Source organism: Lissotriton vulgaris, chromosome 2_1, assembly GCF_964263255.1.
Source record: "Lissotriton vulgaris chromosome 2_1, aLisVul1.2, whole genome shotgun sequence".
Lineage (NCBI taxonomy): Eukaryota > Metazoa > Chordata > Amphibia > Caudata > Salamandridae > Lissotriton > Lissotriton vulgaris.
Genome location: NC_141687.1, coordinates 1,028,628,622 through 1,028,646,225, shown reverse-complemented (window position 1 = coordinate 1,028,646,225; position 17,604 = coordinate 1,028,628,622). Strand labels below are relative to the sequence as shown.

At 48.8% G+C, this 17,604-nt stretch overlaps 1 protein-coding gene across 4 annotated transcripts in view; it reads right to left on the bottom strand.

The window, feature by feature from the left end:
• The window catches only part of WDSUB1 (WD repeat, sterile alpha motif and U-box domain containing 1), a 394,309-nt gene that overhangs the window by 248,148 nt on the left and 128,557 nt on the right, over window positions 1-17,604 (bottom strand). The window contains exon 1 of one of the 4 annotated variants that reach the window (XM_086956659.1): window positions 12,438-12,588. The exons of 2 other annotated variants lie outside the window; for them this stretch is intronic. The gene's annotated coding sequence lies outside the window, so the exon portion shown is untranslated. Of the gene's footprint in view, window positions 1-12,437; window positions 12,589-17,604 lie in introns of those variants that run through there. One more of the 4 variants, XM_086956661.1, reaches the window with a different exon arrangement.

The following is a 17,604-nucleotide window of genomic DNA, read 5'->3' as shown; positions in this document are numbered from 1 at the left end:
TCCTCTGGTCATGTATTGTGAAATTTGTTTTTTTGGTTGATTTGTAATGGATCGTCATCAGATCAGGTTTCACAGTCTCCTCGAAGAAATCAAGTATTTTGTGGGAAATGGGTGCTTGATATCTACTTTTCGGTCTAAAGATGGTGTCTGCAGTGTCTCTATGTTCATCTTGCGATTGTTCCATCACGTTGGAAAATAGTGGCGTAATCTCAGTTTACGCATGAACTTGTAAAGTGCCACATTTGTTTCCACCAAGGTGGTGTCATTCGTGGGCACAAAGGTCATCCCTTTATTTAAGGTCATAAGTTGTTGCTTGGTTAGTTCCGTTGATGAGATGTTGATAATTAAGCTACATTCTTTCCACTGCGTAGTGTTCTTGCCTTGTCCTCTCCTTGTGGGCCGCTTGTTTGATCTAAAGTTACCTGTTTCTGCGGTGGTGGTGGCTGGCCTGACGTCGGAACCTGTATCAAAAAAGAAGACCCAGTGGCCAAAGTGCTCGTTCCTGGCGTTTCAGTGGTGTGAGTCAACCCGGAAGTTTGAATCGTGAATGCTGACCCAGATTTGGTGACTGGAGGTCGTGTGGCTGAAATATCCTGATCAGTAGTGATACTCTCTTCGCTTTAAGTGTTTGTCTTGTGGGTGGTAAAGCGTTTCTTAGCATAAATCTCCGCCCAGGTGTATACCTCATTTAACTTATAACCAATAGTATCACGCCAATACTTTCTGATTTTACCTTCTTGGAGTTCTTTATTATAGCGATCCAGTTTTAAATTTAAATCGTGTTCGCAGAACACGGTGTCCCTAAGGGCATTGTGAGAGAGACGACAGGTGAAAGCCCGACGCTGAGAGTAGGGAGGCCGGAGACGAAGCAGGACCGGCGCATGATCGGAAAGGGTGCGGGTAGGGTGACCAACCGTCTGTAAATTTCACGGACCGTCCGTAAATTGGACCTCACGTCCGTTGTCCGTGAGGATCCCTTTTACGGACGCCTTTTGTCCGTAATTTTGGGCCTTTCAGGGAACAGAGCTGTTCCCTGCGAGAGGCCTCTTCTCCCTGATGGGGCGCCTCACACTCCTCCTGGGAGCACAAGAGCAGCCCCACCCGCCCATTATCATTCTGTGTGTGGCTGATTGCCACATACAGAACGATAATGGGTCAGTCTGGACTGGCACAGCATGTGGTGGCCTCCTCCAGCCTTGGACCAGGGCAGGGCATTCGGCGCATTGAAGTGCAAAAACGCCCATGCTGCTGCTAGGTGAGAATCCAGTTCATCAAAGGAAGGGGTAAAAAAAAGTTCAAAGGAAAGGATTATTGGTCTCTCAGAGTCTCATGTTTTAGAACGGACACATTTTCAATATTAATGTGAGGCGTGGTAAACGCGCACCTGTACCAAGGGAAATGCTGGCAAGGTTGCATTCGTTTTTAAATGTCTTTACAGAGGTAAAAACATAAATGGAAAATTGAGAGAACATCATTATAAGACATTTAAAGACACACAAAGGTGGTCAGATGGGTAAACATAGCTATTAATAATGCAGCAGGTGCAGTGGCACCAGTGCCAAGTGTCTAAGGGACCAAGTGCACCCAGAGTGTGGCTTTCTTTTGCACAACCAGATGCCTGTGTGAACAGCATATTCAAGGAAGCCATGGTTGCTGCTTTTTTATTTTATGCAATTAACAACCATTGACAAAGCCAATAGTTCTGGCTTGAAGGTGTAACTTTACTTGTTTTAAGTGTAACGTTACTTGTATTATATATCTAGAGGCAAACAAAAATACCAGTAGGGCGGCACATTATACTAAACACAGATTTTTAGCTTATATGTTTTTAAGCCACGCTCTTAATTACATTGAACTTGATAACCCTTTAGGAGAGACCCCCCCCCCCTAGTTTTTTCATTCCACTTAAAGCACTGGAAACAACACCATGTCACAGTCACCCCACGTCCAGGCACTGTGCATCATGCATGACTCATGGCATCCACTTTTTCAGATTACCTATGTGCAGGGGCACAGTGAACCCTCCCCACCCCAACCCTTGCTTTAGGAACTACAGCGAGGATGGAGTTCTTGATGGGCCTCTTCTGTCTGCAACTGCAAAGGCGCAGCTCATAATTAATGTGAAACGGTGGGCGAGTGAGTAAGTGAAGGGATGGGATGGGTGGATGGATGGCTGGATGGATGAGTGAAATGATGGATGGATGAGTGAAAGGGTGGATGACGGGGGAGTGAATGGGTGGATGGATGAGGGAAATGATGGATGGGTTGATGAATTGATAAGTGAAAGGGTGGATTGATGAACTGATAAGTGAAAGGGTGAATCGATGGATGGATGAGTGAAAGGGTGGATGTAAGGCTAGATGAGTGAGTGAAAGGGCTGGTATTTGTTGTTAGTATTATTGTTGTCGGCCCTGCCCGAGTCTCCGCCCCGCTCCCGCCTTCCCAGCTCACCCTCCCTCGCCCCTCCCCTCTCACTATCTACATATGACAGTCGCTCTAGCGCGCAGCGTCTACGCGCAGCGACCGCGCCCCATTCGCGCCGAAGGTGCGCCAAAGGTAAGCCCGTCTACGCCCGTCCGCGCCTGGACCGCGCCCAGCGCCAGACCCCCTGCCCCTCGCGCTGCCCAGCCCCCCCGCGTTACCTATGATGCCGCCACCCTCCTAGCCCTTAACCCCGGCCGCTCCCCCAACTGCGTCCAAGCCGCTCCTGGACGCACCCATGGACCGTTCTCCTGCCTATCCTGCAATTTTAGCGGCACCGACAACATCTCCGCTGCGACCACAACACAGATTCCCGACCCCAACCACCTAGAATGCATCCTTCTCAACACCCGCTCGGTCCACAGGCACGCCATTGACCTTTGGAACCTACTAGACACCATCTCTCCTGACGTCGCCTTCCTAACGGAAACATGGATGAACGCTTCCTCCGCCCCTGACATCGCCATCGCTATCCCTGAAGACTATAAGATCACTCGCAAGGACCGCACCGACCATACAGGAGGAGGAATCGCTATCGTCCATAAGAAATCCATCCGCATCTCTACCAGCTCCGACGCCAACCTCGCTAACTCCGAACACCTTCACTTCCAGATCCACATCGACCCCACGACCACACTCAGAGGCACCCTCCTCTACAGACCACCAGGACCACGCGCAAAATTCAGTGAAGACATCACGGACTTCATCACCCCACACGCACTCCCCTCCAAAGACTACATCCTCCTGGGAGACCTCAACTTCCACCTTGAAAAGAGCAACGACCGCAACACCGCCACCCTCTTAGACAACCTCGCCAACCTCGGACTTAAACAACTGGTCACTTCCCCCACACACATCGCAGGTCACACTCTCGACCCCATCTTCACCTCCAGCAACCATGTCTCCTTCAGCCACACTACAGATCTCCTCTGGACTGACCACAGCTGCGTTCACTTCACCTACAACAAGCCGAAACCCATCATCCACCTCCAACCAACTCTACAAAGAAACTGGAACAAAATCACCACAGAGCAGATCTCCACATCACTCCTTCAAACCTCCCCAGCCCTCTCTTCTAATGCCAACGAAGCCGCCTCCAACCTCACCCTTTGGTTATCCAACACCGCCGACACCTTAGCACCACTGAAAAAACGTCAACACAAACTTGGCATCAAGAAGGCTTCATGGTTCAACGACGACCTCAAGAAATCCAAGAAACTGTGCCACTCCCTTGAAAAGGCCTGGAAAAAAGACCCATCCACCAGCAACAAGGACGCCTTCAAAAGCGCCATCCGTACTCACCACCAACTGATCCGAAAAGCCAAGAAAACAGCATTCAAAGATCGACTTGACAACAACGCCCACAACAGCAAGGAACTTTTCAACATCGTCAAGGAATTTTCCAACCCCTCGGCCAACTCCAACAACATCACCCCCTCTCAAACCCTCTGCGACTCCCTAGCCTCATTCTTCCACAACAAGATTGCAGACATCCACAACAGCTTCGACAACCAACCCGGAAGCCAACCCACCCCACCATCAACTGACCATCTTCCCCCCGTTAACACCCTTAACGCCTGGAACCCAATCTCCACTGAGGACACCATCCGCCTGATGAACTCCATCCACTCAGGATCCCCCACAGACCCTTGCCCCCACCACATCTTCAACAAAGCAGACTCCGTCATAGCTCCGCACCTCCGAGACGTCATCAACTGCTCCTTCAACTCCGCTACCTTCCCAGAAGATTGGAAACACGCTGAACTCACCGCCCTTCTGAAAAAACCAACAGCAGACCCCACCGAACTCAAAAACTACCGCCCCATCTCGCTTCTTCCATTCCCGGCCAAAGTCATCGAGAAAGCTGTCAACAACCAGCTCGCCGCCTTCCTCGAAGACAACAAATCACTCGACCCCTCACAATCTGGCTTCCGAGCCAAACACAGCACTGAGACCGCCCTCATCGCAGCTACAGACGACATTCGAACTCTACTGGACAATGGAGACACAGTCGCCCTCATCCTCCTCGACCTCTCTGCAGCCTTCGACACAGTCTGCCACAGCACCCTTTTACAACGCCTCAGAAACATCGGAATCCAAGGTAAGGCACTGGAATGGATCACCTCGTTCCTCACCGGAAGAACCCAGAGAGTCCGCCTCCCACCATTCAAGTCCGAGGCCTCCGAAATCATCTGCGGCGTACCACAAGGATCCTCACTCAGTCCCACCCTCTTCAACGTATACATGAGCCCCCTCGCGGCCATCGCCCGCCAACACAACCTCAACATCATCTCTTACGCGGATGACACTCAACTGATCCTATCTCTCACCAAGGACCCCAGCACCGCTAAAACTAACCTACACGAAGGAATGAAAGAAGTCGCCGAATGGATGAAACAAAGCCGTCTGAAACTGAACTCAGACAAAACAGAAGTCCTCATCTTAGGTAAATCCCCCTCTGCATGGGACGACTCCTGGTGGCCGGAAGCCCTCGGAAATGCACCCATCCCGACAGACCACGCACGGAACCTTGGCGTCATCCTGGATTCTTCACTCTCAATGAACAGACAAGTCAGCGCCGTATCCTCTTCCTGCTTTAACATTCTTCGCATGCTCAGAAAAACATTTCGCTGGATCCCCCCCGAAACAAGGAAAACAGTCACCCACGCTCTAGTCACGAGCCGACTGGACTACGGAAACACCCTCTACGCAGGTACCACCGCGAAACTCCAGAAGAAACTAAAACGAATCCAAAACGCCTCAGCCAGGCTCATATTAGACATCCCACGCAACGAACACATCTCCGGTAACCTTAAAGACCTCCACTGGCTACCCGTCAATAAGAGGATCACTTTCCGACTGCTTACCCACGCACACAAATCACTCTACGACATCGGACCAGATTGCCTCAACTCTCAACTGTCCTTCTACACCCCCTCCCGCCATCTCCGCTCTTCCAGCCAAGCCTTCGCCACTGTACCTCGCATCAACAAGACCACCATGGGAGGCAGATCCTTCTCATACCTGGCTGCCAAAACATGGAACTCACTCCCCGCTCACCTTCGCCTCACCCAGAATCACCTAGCGTTCAGAAAGCAGCTTAAAACGTGGATATTTGACAAATAATCCACCTCCCCTTCCTAAGCGCCTTGAAACCCTCTGGGTATGTAGTGCGCTATATAAATGTTCTGACTTGACTTGACTTGACATGGACAAAAAAATTGATAGATGAGTGAAAGGGGGATGGATGAGAGAAAGGATGGATGGATGAGTGAAAGGATGGATGAGTGATTGGTTCAATGGATGGATTCATGAGTAGATGGATGGGTGGATGGATGGATGGCTAAGTGAAAGGGGAATTGAGAGAGAAAGGGAGGATGGGTAAATGGATGACTGAACTGGTGAATGGGTGGAAGGATGAGTAAGTGAAAGGACGGTTGGATAGGTAAAAGGCTGGATGGATGTGTGGAAGAGTGGATGGATGAATGCATGGATGGTTAGGGTGAAAGGGTGGATGGATGGATGAGTAAAAGGGTGGATGGAAGGATGGACGAGTGAAATGATGGATGGAAGGATACATGATGGATAGGTTTTTAAATGGTTGAATATGGACATGGATGGGCACACAGAAGGAAGGACAGAATGAATGGTGAAAGACTGAATGATGGATGAAAGTATGATTACACATTGTGTGCCCATTATCTTAAGCAACATTTACTATACATTAACTTTCACATTTATATGAGTGTTTGTCTTTATATAATATGTGTGTGTTGTAACGCATTCGAACACTCTGCCCCACATACTTGGGATGAGTAGCACTGTAAAAGAAATTAAATACACATGAGAGAGGGTCTATCTGAAGATGAGGGGCGCCGTTGGAGGTTGGTAGCAAGAACAGACTGGTCGGACCGGGCATCAGGCATTTTCTCTGGGAGCTGGAAAGGTGGGGGCGGTTTTGTTACCACAAAAAGACCTGCACATTTGCTAAAAGCTGTGCGCATATTGAAAAACTATGAAGTGCAGAATTGTCTCAACCTCATATAAACTTATTTTCCCTTGTACTTAAGTGGTTGTCTATTTACTTACTTATATACTATTGCGCAACCTCCTCTGATGTGTCTTCTAAAACGTACCTTTTGTCCTGAATTTTGACCTCCTGTCCTGAATTTTTGTCCTGAATTTAGACCCTTTGTCCTGAATTTTTGAACTCACTGTCCTGAATTTGCACCCATGCCAGTTGGTCACCCTAGGTGCGGGCCATGTGTGTAACCTCAATGGTCCAGGACAAAACGTCCAGCGAGGTGAGTCAGAGATCGATTCTCGACCAACAACCCCTCGCACCAGTAATGCAAGTGCCTTCCCGAGCATCGGGACGCAAATGCCGCCAGGCATCATAGAGCGAATTATCAGTTAAAATAGACGAAAGAGCAGTAGCGGCCCGCGGGTGGGACATATAAGAACCAGAACAATCCAAAGTTGCGGAGAGAGTAACATTAAAATCCCCACCCCAGACGACAGCCGCGGGACCGCAAGAGGAGATGAGATGCCAGATGTGATGAAAGAACTCTGGATCATCCGAATTTGGGCCGTAAACCGCAGCGATGGTGACAGGCTGAGCCAGAAGCAAGCCATGTAGTACAACATACCTACCTTCCGGATCAATGAGGGCATGGGAGGTCTGCCAGGGGAGACCACGACGCAACAGGATTGAAACGCCCCTTGCATAGGATGAGTAGGTGGAAGAGTGGGATCCCCCCCAGTGGCTAGACTGAAGTTTGGAGATAGAGCCGGGAAGCAGATACGTCTCCTGTAAAAGGCATATATCCACCCTGTGGTGCTGAAGATGTTCATGAATTAGACGAACCTTACGGTAATCGTTCAGGCCGCGGACATTCCTTGTCCAATAGATTATTTCAGCTATAAAGAGCGTGTCGGGAAGCAGCATTATGCATAGCGAGCAGCAGGCAGAACAATCTTACATAGCACATGTTGAGAGCGGGGAGGTCGAATGACAGCCGAGGGAGCGCAAATAGGAAGTAATGCGGGGAGTAGAGTCCACCCACAGGCGGTGACCAGCGACAAGTGGCATAAAAGGGCAGCATAAGCTAGTAACGGGCCAGTCGGGCTGGAAGGACGTGGGACAAAATAAGAAGGTCTCAGCAGCCAGAAGCTGTGAAATGGAGGGATGTGACCCATGAGGCAACAGGAGTATCTAAGGGGTATCAAGTGAAACTACGAGGCGAAGCTGGAGAGTGCCATCTGGAAAGAACATAGAACAAGAGTCGGGATCATACCAAATAAAGCGTGATGTCAAGCTGCAACGAAGTTGCGCAAATTACACAGTACATCAACAGAGCAAATTGTGAGTGTAAATGGACATTAGTAACAAAGTCGTGCATAGAGCACAGTGTCATGTCAAAAAGCGAGCAAGTAGGACCCCACCCACCAGACCCCCCCCCAAACCACCCCCAACCCCAACAACCCAGGCAAAAAGAGACCCAACCACCCCGCACCCACACCAACCCCCCAATCAGGCTGAGAATACCACCCACAACTTGGAGGAAGCAACACATTTTGAACAATGGGAATCATCCCGTTGGGCATGGCAGGACTCGGTGGTCACCCCTGCTGAGGAGCAGGCTGACCAAGCTATAATTGAGTAGCGACATTTGAAACAAAGTCCCATATGAAACAAAGAAAGAACCATTGTCTGCACTGTTAGTCATTATCACTTATACGTTCGGCCGTTTCATGTGGAGACTCGGAGGGGGAGGATCTAGATTCCTTGTCCATACGCTTGGCAAAAGCGAGGGCCTCTCTGAGATCGGGGAAAACAAGTGTCTTGGAGCCCTGCTGGACCCTCAACTTTGCCAGGGTAAGCCAAAGAGTAGGAGATCCCTTGCTTCTGGAGGATGCGCTTGGCTGGCATGAACAGTCAAGGTGTAGTCCGGATAAAAGGAAAGGGTGTTACCCTGATGGGTGATGGTGCACTTGTCGCGAGCCGCCCGGAGAATGTAATCACGATCTCGGAAATTCAGGATCTTCGCCACTATAGGGCGGGGAGGTAGACCAGGACCAGGACGCGGACCCAGGGAGCGGTGGGCGCGCTCCACAACAAAGAATGGAGACAAGACCTCCCCGAAGAGGTCTTTGATGAGCTGTTCGACAAAGTCTTCCATCCTGGAGATATTGGTGGACTCGGGAAGGCCTGTGATGCGAAGGTTACTCCGGCGAGAGCGGGCCTCCAAATCTTCGCTCTTCTCCCGAATCACGGCCAGGATCTTGTCCATCTGGAGTAACTTCTGTCTGTCCTGGGTGGCCGCATCCTCGACGTCGGATACCCTGGATTCCACGTGTAGAAGCCCTTTGTCGTGGGAGTCCACCAGGGCCTTTACGGAGTCGAGACGAGCGGATAGTTGGTCGAGCTGGGAAGCAATGAAGTGACAGTCGACTTAACCTCGAGCATGATAGCCTTCAGATCGTCATCTCGGCTCGGGGGGGTTCCATCGCCCCATCGGAGTCAGCTCCGTCCGAGCCTGCGCCGTCCTGACACGAGGATCTCCGCTCCCGGCCACACACAGACAGAAGAAGCTGAAGAATTGGGGCAAGATAGAGATGGCAGGACTGGCTCGAGCTCCGAGATCGCCAACAGCTAGTTGAGACGGAAAGACAATGCTGGCCACCGTGCTTCACTCCTGGCCACACACAGATGGCAGAAGCTGAAGTCCTGAGGGCAAGAATCCAGGAAGCCCTGAGCAGGAGCTGAGGAGCACCGAGGGCCTGCGGTGGAGTATGGTAGCAGCAGCTGGTATGGAGGGAGAATCTCTGTGAGAGCCGCACGAGTGAACGGGAATACTGCATCTGGGCTGCAGGGCCAGTAGGAGGCCACACTATACCAAGGCAAGCCGCGGCCTAGTGGTATCTATATTTGTAAATATGCAAGAAAAAACTTACCGGCTCGGGGGGAGTGAGGGGGGGGGGTCGAGTCGGACGGGAAACCAAGCAGCACGACCATGTTTATCCGAGGCGCAAAAAAAAATGCCTCAGAGAAAGCACTGTCATTTTCCGATTGGGGGACGTGGTTTTCTTTCTCTCCTCTTCCCATTGGCTGGAAGGTAAAATTCCAGCCAATGGGAAGAGGAGAGAACATAAACAAGAAAGAAGAGAAAAAACACGCCCCCGAATCTGGATAAAACGGGGCTTGAACCGAGTGACGCCCCTCTCCTCCAATGGATGGCCTCCGTTTAGGAAGCCAGCCAATGGAAAAGAGAGGCGGGTTCAAGACCCCTACTAAAAAACATTAAATCTCGGGCTGCGCGAGCTAGGGTGACCAACCGTCCGTAAATTTCACGGACAGTCCGTAATTTCGGCCGTCTGTCCGTTGTCCTTGAAGGATTCTTTAACGGACACCATTTGTCCGTAATTTTAACTGGTCGCACAACCGGCACAGCTGGCCCCCACCTCCCTTCTTGACTGTGATGCTGCTGAGGTCGGTGTAAAAGACTCCGAGGCAGTACAAAAGCTCAGATACCCATCAGCATTGGCGAGGCACAGCGGGATGGCAACCCTCACACCTTCAGCCCTTGATGAGCTGTTAAGAGGTACTTGAAGGTGACAGAGAGAGGGGCGGCAGGCCGGCAGCTTCAGGAGCAGGGGCATCTATTCAGATGCAAACAGCACTGAATGCGTCTTGTATCTGCAACTGGTGTGAGACATTCCCTTTCTGCCCAGGGTTCCAAACATCCTAGAACCGGCCCTGATTACACCGAGGCAGCACATGGTTCACTTCACAGAGCTTAATTACTATCACTAAATTCTAAACAAACCTCGATTCTTCAAACATGCAGTCTATATTGTAATAAAATAGAGAAATGGCACAATCGCACTCACACTGATTAACAAAGTATGGAGGACAATCAGTTAAATCAGTTCTCTTGGAGTATCTCCTTTCAGTACTGTACATCAGTGTGGGAGGAGGGGGGCAAAACCAACATTTTGGAAACAGAGCCTGTCTTCTCGTTGTCTTGTCCAAGAGGGGGTGAGGAGCCCTCCCCCATTCTGAAAGAGACCAAGATGATACTAGAATACTGCATACCCACCCCTGTGTCCATCCTGGAGGATCCTGTTCCCCCTCTAGTGATGGCTCTTGTTCCCCCCAAGTGGTGGCTCCTGTCCCCCCCCCCTCCCACCGCCTGTGATGGCTCCTGTCCCCTCCTGTAGTGGATCCTGTCTCTGCCCTGGGTGGCTTCTGTCCCAGTCCTGGAATGGCTCCTGCAGCGAGGGTGAAGTTCTTGATGGGCCTCTTCTCAAAAAGGCTCAGCTCAAAATTAATATGAAAAGGTGGGCGAGTGAGTAAGTGAAGGGATGGCGGATGAATTCGGAAAGGGTTAATGAATGAATGAAAGATTGAATAGATGGATAATGGGAGGGGATGGATGGATTGATGAGTGAGTGGAAGGATGGAAGAGAGAAACGGAAATAGCTGGATGTATGGGTGGAAGGGTAGCTGGATGGGTAAAAGGGTGGATGGATGAGTTAAAGGATGGATGAGTGAAAAGGTGGATGGATTGATGAATTGCTAAGTGCAAGGGCGAATGGAAGGACGGATGAGTGAAAGGGTGGATGTAAGGATGGATGAGTGAGTGAAAGGGAAGGTAGATGGACAAAATGATGAATAGACCAGTGAAGGAGTGAAAGAATAAATGGATGAGAGAAAGGATGGATGAGTGATCGGGTCAATGGATGGATTCATGAGCGGATGTGTAGATGGATGGATGGATGGGTGGGTGGATGGATGGAAGGAGGGTGGGTGGATGGAAGGAAGGAGGGTGTGTGGATGGATGGTGGACGGAAGGAAGGATTGCTAAGTGAAAGTCGATGGAGAGAGAAAGGGAGGATTATGGATGACTGAAAGGGTGGATGGGTGGAAGGATCAGTGACTGGGTGGATGGATGAGTAAGTGAAAGGATGGCTGGATGGGTGACAGGGTAAATCGCTGGATGGATGAGTGGATGGATGGGTAGAAGAGTGGATGGATGAGTGTACAGATGGATAGGGTGAAAGGGCGGATGGATGGATGAGTGAAAGGATGGATGAAGGGTGGATGAGTGAAATGAAAGATGGAAGGATACATGATGGGTAGGTTTGCAAATGGCTGAATATGTCTAGATATGGCTGGGCTTACTTATATACAATTGCACCAACCTCTGATGTGTCTGTAAAACTTATCCAATTGTCCTTAAGTTTTGTCCTGAATTTTGACCTCCTGTCCTGAATTTGTATCCTGAATTTTTACTCTCACCGTCCTGAATTTGCACCAATGCCAGTTGGTCACCCTAGCGCGAGCACTGCTGCGCAGTGAAAAGCTAGTCCGAGACCTAAAAAGGGGGAATTCTGTAAAATCGGGGGTATTTATATGATGTAAGTACAGTGTATTTTTGTTCTATTTAGAATGTGTTAGGTCGACGCTCTCTATTCTACAATTCAGAGAAAAGTATGGGGAGAATAAATATTACGGGCATTCTTGTAGTAATGGAATGGTTCTGTCATGTTGTGGAGAGGTTGCTAATAATAAAGAAAACTTAATCCTTTCGATTACTATTCGTCCTGATTTATTTATGTTAAAATGATACAACACATCGTGCCCCTGCACCCAATCGGCAAGTTCCAGGAACATTTTGCCCCAGTTCCAGCACTGCTAGTGTGCTTGTAACAGAGTGGATAAGCCCATATCAACCAGATAATACGTTCTGAAATAACAGGCAATACACCAATTGAGCCTAGTATAACGTAGGTGGTAATTAATAACGAAACACATCGGAAGGCCTTGGAGAATAATGAGAATATAATAACATCCTTTTGGATTGTGACAAAGTTTTATAATTTTGTAACACCCTGATTAATTAACAAATACAGACATATATGACAGGCAGCCAACAATAAACAGTGCTCACCTTAAACTCCCTAAACTATTGGAAACAGGAAACGGCTCGAACCCACCTGGAGAGACCTCTTTAGATGGAACAAGTTGAGAAAACGCCAAGAAACAAACACTGTCAGTGTCAGGTATTTTTTCTATTGCTGGATTTTGATCTGCTTCCGGGTATGCGCGAATGAAAAGGGGCGTGTTTAATCAATCCGAGGCATGCTCCTGGAAAAAAGTCAGAAGGAAACAGCGCGCTACCTCCTGTTGAAGTATTTTAAGAATCGGGATTCCTCTCCTTTAGAGTATGCTGTAGGCGACATCAGTATTTAAAGGCATGGGCTTAAATTAGTTAAGATAAGAAGCTGGTTTACGTATTGCCAGTTTGTGAACGGTGCTAATGAAAGGGCTTGAAGGCAGTACCGCGATTGGTTAGCAAAAAAAACATGATGGCCTGCACTGCAAATCACGAGTCTCACGTCTCAGGAGACCCGCCCAACTGCTTAGCTCGTGAGCGCGTAGAAAGAAATAGTGTCTGCATGTACGGAATCAGTACCTGTGGTGACAAACTGACCCCAGGGGGCTCCCGCAAGTGCAGCTACACGCACCGGAGGAAATCGAGAGCTGTTGCCTGGCATAAGTGGTTGGAGGAGGGCAGGACGCAATGAAACTGTGACCAGATTTCGAGAACGAACTGTGGCACTGCCCTAGTGGAACACATTCCAGTGACACATGCAGTGTGTTGCAGTTAATTATCCGTTCCTGTTGCACGAAGTTTGACCAAAGGCATTAAAGAACTTTGCAAACGAACTAAAATAAAATGCATTTGCAAAAAAACAGTAGAAAAGCCGATATGTCTCGCAGTGCCCGAGCTACTGGCCTTGTCAATGTGAATGTATTTAGCCATGTCCGCTGTCCAGCAAGGCTGAAAGGTACTGAAAGCTCAGAATCACAGGAGGTTAAACCAGCGCAGTCTCTTTGATCCCCCATTTGAGTTTATTGTCCTGCCCCCTCCTAACTCAAACAAGCATTTGCAATGCAATAGGTCTCGCATTAGGAAAGTTTGAGCTATTGGTATTGTAAATGACAAATATTTTATTTATGTGTTGCTTTTGAACATAGCGAAATTAATAGCTTTGTCTTTTACAATGCCAATAGATTTAACTTTCGCAAATGGGACACCTATAGCATTTGTAATGCAATATTTGTTGTATTTACGTGACTTAGATGTATTGATATTACAAATAACAATGGCTTTTATTTTTTTTTATAATTAATACTTAAATAAAAGTTATTGTAATTTTTAATGGCAATAGCTTTAACTTTTGTAAATAACTTATGTGAAGATTATGTTCAGCGTATTTTATTGTGATGAAAATCCAAGCACAGAAGTGAAATATTACCATCTTTTTGTGACATTTGTAATAAAGCTTGAAACATTGAGAGAACATTTTAACCAGTTGTTGTTGAATGGTTGCACAGATTGATGCTGTGGTGGCGCTGAGTGATGTGGTGGCGACGAGGGATGCTGTGGCGTTCAGTGATGCTGTGGTAGCGCATAGTGATGTTGTGGTGCCCCAGAGTGATTCTGTGGTGGTGCTGAGTGATGCTGTGGTGATGCGATAGATAGATAGAGTGAGTGCTATAGATAGATAGAGTGAGGGCGCTAGATAGATAGAGTGAGGGCGATTGATAGATAGAGTGAGGGCGATAGTTAGAGTGAGGGCGATAGTTAGAGTGAGGGCGATAGTTAGAGTGAGGGCGATAGATAGAGTGAGGGCGATAGATACAGTGAGGGTGATAGATAGATTAATAGAGTGAGGGCGATAGATTGATAGAGTGAGGGCGATTGATTGATAGAGTGAGGGCGATTGATTGAGTGAGGGGTGATAGATGGTAGATAGATATAGTGAGGGCGATAGATTGAGTGAGGGCGATAGAGTGAGGGCGATAGATTGAGGGCGATAGATAGAGTGAGGGGCGATACATGATAGATATAGTGAGGGCTATAGATAGAATGAGGGCCGATAGATGATAGATATAGTGAGGGCAATAGATAGAGTGAGGGCGACAGATAGATAGATAGAGTGAGGGCAACAGATAGAGTGAGGGCGATAGATAGATAGATAGATGGTTGTGTGTGTGGGGGGGTTGTGTGTGTTCGGTGGGTGGGGGTTTGTGTAAGTGGGTGTGTGGGGGGGGGTTGGGTGTGTGTGTGTGGGGGGTTGTGTGGGTTTGGCGTTGTGTGTGTGGGGTTGTGTGTGCTTGTGGATTTGTATGTGTGTGTGGGGTTGTGTGTGTGGGGATGTGAGTGAGTGTGTGGATGTGGGTTGTGTGTGTGGGGTTGTATGTGTGTGGGGTTGTATGTGTGTCTGGTTATATGTGTGTGGGGTTGTGTGTGTGGGGGGGGTTGTGTGTGGGAGGGTTATGTGTGAGGGTTTGTATGTGTGGGGTTGTGTGTGTGGTTGTATGTGTACAGGGTTGTGTGTCTGGGGGTTGTTAGTGGGGGGCCTGGTATGGGGGGGGTTGTGTGCGTGGTGCTGTGTGGGTGTGTGTGGGGTTGTGTGTGTGGGGGGTTGGGTGTGGTGGGGTCTGGGTATGTGTGTGTGGTAGGTTGTGTGTGTGGGGGGGTTGTGTTTGTGATGGGGTTGTGTTTGTGGTGGGGTTGTGTGTGTGGTGGGTTGTGTGGGTGGAGTGTGTGTGCTTGTGGTTGTGTGTGGGGGGGTTGTATTTGTGTGGGGGGTTTGGGTGTGTGGGGGGTTGTATGTGTAGGGGGTTGTGGCTGTGGGGGAGTTGTGGGTGGGGGGGTTATGTGTGTGGGGGTTGTGTGTGTTTGGGTGGTGTCTGGCGTTGTGTGTGTGGGGGGTTGTGTGTGGAGGGTCTGGGTATGTGTGTGGGGAGTTGTGTGTGGGGGGGTTGTGTGTGTAGGGGGTTGTGTGTGGGAGGGGTTGTGTGTGTGGGGTGGGGGTGGGTGTGTGGGGGGATGTGTGTGGGGTTGTGTGTGTGTGTGTAGGGTGTGTTTTGGGGGTTGTGTGTGTCGGGGTTGTGTGTGTGGGGTGTGTTTTTGTGGGGGGGGGGTGTGGGTACAAACACACAAGTACTGTATAACTAGCACATTGACCCATTGCCAGGAAGCGCAGAATGGTAGATGTGCTGTGCATTTTCAACATCGTACAAAACATGAAAGATCGGTTTCAAATAACTTAAAGAAACACGCATAGTGTAAACACGAAACAGGGACAAGTCTGCGAGAGCGAGGACCAAATACAAAGGAGATTCAGTAAAGAGATAAAAGGGAAGAGAGGTGAGTTGGGGTGGGGGGGTTTAGTCTAAAAGTGAGAGGCTGAACCGTTCAGCCGTGGCAAATCCGAACACACAAAGGAGGGGACTCAAAACTAACAGCGCCTTTTACATAGAGCTCAAATAAAAGTGTAATCAGTGGCGCGTTACTTGTCATTAAGCGAGGTTGACAGCCCCATATTTAGCTTCGACAGGGGAGCAAGCAGCCCAGGAATAAACATCTCCGCGAGCCGGAGTCATAATTCCTTAAGCTCCATTAACAACTCTTAGGAAATGGGCTCCATGAAAACATCTCCAAATCTTGATTTCCTTTCCTTTTCTTTTTTGTAATTTAGGGGGCGAGCCGTCCAGCAAAAGGTAATAGACTTTGACACAAGGCCTTCTGGGGTAGGAAAAGTGAGCGGCAACAAGATTTTAAATGATATTTAAAAGGCAGCCAATTGAGATTTAAAGGGGTTATTCTCCTGAGATTGTGCACGTGATGGATGTAACCAACTCCGCACGTGCATTTTCCACCTCTTCACTTAAACATCTTGGGGTCCAATGCCAAAGTGTCGCCGCTGTTATTCGTGGTGTGCGCAAGGAAATTAAATTGCAATTGTGCTCTGGTAGGACTAGTGCACAACTGTTGTCAGTGGAATCACACTGGAAAGAAAGAAAAAATAAAACGGCAATTGCGCTCTGGTAGGACTAGTGCACAACTGTTGTCAGTGGAATCACATTGAAAATAAAAAAAAAAAAACGGCAATTGTGCTCTGGTAGGACTAGTGCACAACTGTTGTCAGTGGAATCACACTGAAAAGAAAGAAAAAATAAAACGGCAATTGTGCTCTGGCAGGACTAGTGCACAACTGTTGTCAGTGGAATCACACTGAAAAGAAAGAGAAGGATAGAGAGACTTGGAGATAAACAAGCAGAAAGCAGAGCCAGAAGGGGCGGGGGGGGAGCGGATTCCTTTGAAGTGTTTAAAGTCTGATGCCGGCTGCATGTGATGTGCACGCGCCTGCACACATGCACTGTAGGCAATCCGCCTGGAAAAGCCTTTGGATGCATTTTTGAAAGCCCCTTTACTTAAGTCTTGCAGACAACGCATGCGTGTTATCTCAGCGAGACCTAAAAAGTGTTATGAAGTGCACTGCGCTGGCTTCATCATAGTGCTTTTTTTGAGTGACTCTCAGCCATGCAGAGCAGCAGATGCGCTTCTAAACAACATGTCTAAAAGACTTTCACATTGACATTGCCAATAGCATATGCATTGCTGTCATACCTGCCAACTTGAAGACCAATCTCACAGTGTGAGGAGGGGGCGGGGCCTTGAAGGCGCATGGCCTGAGCTGAGAAGTACCTACCATGCACTTTTGAACCCCACCCCCAAGCCCCCTCCTCCCCAAAAAAGTGGGGGTCAAGAAGCTTGCTGAGGCTGCTGCTGATGTCCAGGGGTGTTTTCACACCACTTAATGGTCGCCGTCAGTTTAAAGCCTTGGAAAATGAGCTGAAATACACTATTTACAGTGGTTTTCATCTCGTCCCCCCCCCCTCCCCCCCACCTTGTGATATTGGCTCCTCATCACTAGACCATGCAATGGGAGCCGATATCACGTGTTACATGGTGGCACAGTGTGAGTTGGCAGGTATGCACTGAGATATATTGGCTTTCCCAATGCTTATTCAGTGTTGACCTGGTCTTGCTGAACAAATGTGGTCGTGATATTTCAGCTTTGAAGTGAAGCTAGGATGTGGTGTAAGGGCTAGAGCTGCTGACAGGAGAACCAGGTTCGAATCTCAGGGTCGGCCGAACAATTTGTGATACTGGGCAAATCTCTTACGCTTCCCCTTGCCTAGGACAATGAATGTGTAATTTTCTGTTAAAAATGGCTACCCATTTTCAACAGAAAATT